This window comes from Ixodes scapularis, unplaced genomic scaffold (genome assembly GCF_016920785.2).
Source record: "Ixodes scapularis isolate PalLabHiFi unplaced genomic scaffold, ASM1692078v2 PGA_scaffold6__148_contigs__length_123643588, whole genome shotgun sequence".
Lineage (NCBI taxonomy): Eukaryota > Metazoa > Arthropoda > Arachnida > Ixodida > Ixodidae > Ixodes > Ixodes scapularis.
Genome location: NW_024609881.1, coordinates 88,945,899 through 88,949,874, shown reverse-complemented (window position 1 = coordinate 88,949,874; position 3,976 = coordinate 88,945,899).

Here is a 3,976-nt window from a genome sequence, read left to right as displayed (position 1 = left end):
GTATTAACGTGTCTGCGTCTTTCTGAGAAAACAAAACTTCTTTGCAATCTCTCGGCTCCTCCCGTCACCATGTCATAACACAAAGAATACCTCTGTGTTGACGAGACTAGCGAGTAGAGTGCCTTCTTACAAACACGTGCTTTTGTTTGAGTAGTGACAACTCAGACATTTTTCCGCCAAGTAATCTTTATGTTTTTTGAAGTGCGCTCAAACCAGTTTTACTCAGTTCGAGCGCGAAGCCTTGGTCAATGCTTAGACGCTATCTTACCACACAAGTGACGCATTGAGCGCGCCAGCCCGTCACGCGCTCCCCTACTCAGTGTAACAATGTATGTCCTCCCCTTGATTGAGACAAAAAAAATATCTAGGCATTCTAACTGCGACTTGTTTCTCGGGCATAACTACTAAAACCCTATAATATGGCGATGACTTAATACTTGATAATAAGTATTCTACGTGGCGCTTCACTTGCGTTAATCGGAGCTATACTCCGTTTCACCTTCAGTCCGAGCGCAGTGGACGCTAGGAGCCATCCCAGCCAATCCAGCGTTGAGAGAGTGTCATGTAACCTTGTGGTCCCTGTGTCGCTCTGCCCAACCGGCAGGTCACGCGGTTTTCTCCCGGCGCTGGATCGGCTGGGATAGCTCGTGGCGTCCACTGCGGTCGGACTGAAGATAGAACGAAGTATAGTTCTTCCAGCTCATGTCACGCTGTGTAGGGCAAACATTTTCCAGGTTAAGACGACAAAGCTCACAAAATACATTGCCCAACTAGTACGCAATATGGCTAATCAAAGAAATACCAAATACATTCAGTGAGTCCAATCACATGAATATGAGAACAAACAAAAGATGCACTTGCAAATGAAACCCACAACGACGCATCGCAAACTATAGAAATACATTCGTAGAACTGTGCATTGAGCATCAATAGTGCAAACTGACTACCCGCTGGTGATCTAGATGCACTAAACGGCGTCTGGATCCCCATCTCTCACTATTTGAAGAAAAAATTTTACGAGATTGCAGCAATCGTTTATACACAGACTTGAAACTTGAAACTGGCTGCGCCAACACTTGCTTTAGCTTGCACCTTATTGGATGAGTGTCCACCTCAAGATGCCCGCAGCACGACGTGACAGAAAAGCTGCAAAATGTTTTGTGTCTGGGCACAGAAAATTCGGAACCAAGAGATTATGTTTGAAAGGCAGACTCAAAAATAGGATTCCAACCGAGAAACCAAAAGACTTATTCTCCCAAAAGGACCACGAGCGACCAGAATAAATGTATTCCAAACTATCCTGGGTTCCTTGAGGCTAGGAACCTCTAAACGCGACTCTAATCCTGACCTGACAAACGCCCAGCTTCCTCCTACTTCTATCAACCACTCTTGTTTTTTCCCCGTGCTGGGAACAAAAACGATAACCCCGCTGTTGGGAGGGTAACCCTTCGTTTCGTATTTTCTCTCCTTCATTATTTTCTCAATATTAACGCGCCAGATTACAGCCTCCATCGCCGACCTTCTCTTGTCTTACCAAAATGTTAAGCCACTAAAGGCAGGCGTTTACGAGCAACGTTGTTTACGAGCCTCCACAAAAGCCTGTGCTAGCGAAAAGGACAGAGTAGCAACTAAAGTGGCAATAGGGAATATTCACTGGACGCCATATTTGTGGGTGCTGTTTAGAGCGCATGCTCAGAACGTGCTTACATCAATAGGCTGCTAACACCGGCACTCTTGAGGGTGCGGAATGCACGTTGCAAAATAACTTCCGAAGCTTGCCATCAGCACGCGCTCAGCATTCGCGCACACAGCTATGGCCGCCAGTGAATACTCCCTATAACCTGTCCGGCTGCGGTAAGGATAGGGGGATCGGTGGCCGAGTGGGCGACCGCACACCAGCTCCGAGCACGTGGAGCAAAAGCTCGCGCTGCAGAACACAAGGATCCTGGGTGTAACCCTAGGTTCAATCCACATTCCTGTCCGTTTCGATCTGGATGAGCATCGTAAGGGGTATTCACACGAGGGAGAAATCCCGGGGATTTCTCCCCGGCACGCGCATCCCACGACGAAAACGTCAGGCTTTGCGATGTGCAAAAGCCTCGCGTTTTTATCTCGTGATGCGCGCGTGCAGGGGAGGAATCCCCGGGATTTCTCCCTCGTGTGAATACTCCTGTACCGGCGTGCGGTCGTGTATCACTACTGCGTGGTGCACGTTAAAGGCCCCAGGCTAGCGGTTGTCGTGCGCTGGCTGAATTCCTCATCTACAGCGAGTGACTCGTCGTAAATTTGAAATGGCTGACCAACTACACGTTGTAAAAATATCCACAAAACCCCAATAGACCGAACTCACCAAGCGTTCAGCGCATGCGTGACGCCGCCATGACTTTAGTTCGCTGGAGGTAGGCGGCAGTGCACGAGACAGCTTGTTCCGTCTGATACTCTGCACGCGCAGAGCTCCAGCGAGGTCATCGCACGTGCACAAAGACTAAAGCTCCTTGGATGCATCGCGGCAGCGGTGGCGTAGCCAAACTGGCTGGTGAGATCGGTCTATTATTTTCGTGTCAAGGATGAAGTGAAGCGAACGGAATAAGAGGAAGAAAAAACTGAAGGTCGGTTATGGCGGCGTTTATGCACAACTGCTGCGAAGTGTCTATACTGAACCCCCCCCCCCCCCCCCCTTGACATTGTCGTTATCGGTTTTGCGTCTTCAACGCCCCCAACGTAAGGTGCCGGCCGTCCAAAACTGTGCCCTTGGAGTCTCCCTTTGCTCGTTCGTTGAAATCAGCAATATCTTCAGTCTATTGACTTTTGAATGGATATTACAACGAAATGTAAGGACAAGCTCACACATATGCACCCGAGAAAGACCGAGAGAGACCAGACCAGTTTTTAAGCCTCTTGCAACGTCTTAAGGGGTATTCACACGAGGGAGAAATCCCGGGGATTTCTCCCCGGCACGCGCGCATCACGAGACGAAAACGCGAGGCTTTTGCAGATCGCAAAGCCTGTCGTTTTCGTCGCGGGATGCCCGTGCCATGGAGAAATCTCGGGGATTTCTCCCCGGCACGCGCATCCCACGACGAAAACGTCAGGCTTTGCGATGTGCAAAAGCCTCGCGTTTTCATCTCGTGATGCCCACGTGCGGGGGAGAAATCCCCGGGATTTCTCCCTCGTGTGAATACCCCTTTAGGAGCGGATGCGCTGTGGCAAAGCTGGTCTTAAAATGCAACCCCACCCTTGGTTAGTGTGATTCTGAACCAACAGATGGCGGTGGGATCGCCTTTGTGGGATTCGACTTGCCTTACTGCACCACGAGGTCGATCCCACTCCGTAGCTCGATGTTGAGGACTGCTACGGCCGGGTCCGTCCGGAGGCTGCCGTGGACTCCGAGGAGAGGATTCACTCCAAAATACAAAGATACTGAAGAAGCGGGTTTAATTGGCTGCTGTGCCACCACGCTGTGCCCGTCGGCCAAACTAATAAAAGAAAAGAACGGAAAAAGGTCGGCGCTGTCGCATTAGACAGATTCACCTGGAGGGGGCCCACGCTGCCGCATTAGGCAGATTCGTGGAAAGGGGAAAGCTCCAAAAAGAACGAGGCTCCGTGGCCCAGAGCCTTCCCCGGACGAGAGCCCGGGCCGCCGTTCGCGGCCGCTTATCTAGCCAGTGGAAAGTGGACGCGCCCGGGGTGGGTAGTGTGGCTTATCCCGCAGATGGGCCGCGTCCACAATCATTTCCAAAATGTGCGCCAGAGGCACTTTCACCCAAAAGGGCGAGGGAAGACACGCCCTCTTCGAGGAATGCGGCCTTACCCCCGTATCCGGGATGACGTCGCCATAACGCTCCCACGGCCTGCTTGTGCTAGGCCTAGATAGGGAGACGGGAAACACGTGGTCCCCACACCTTACAGGCCTTTTTTTGAGATGGCGAGAAAGAAGACGTATCGTTCTTTTCGGGGTCTCTTTTAAATGTCGTGT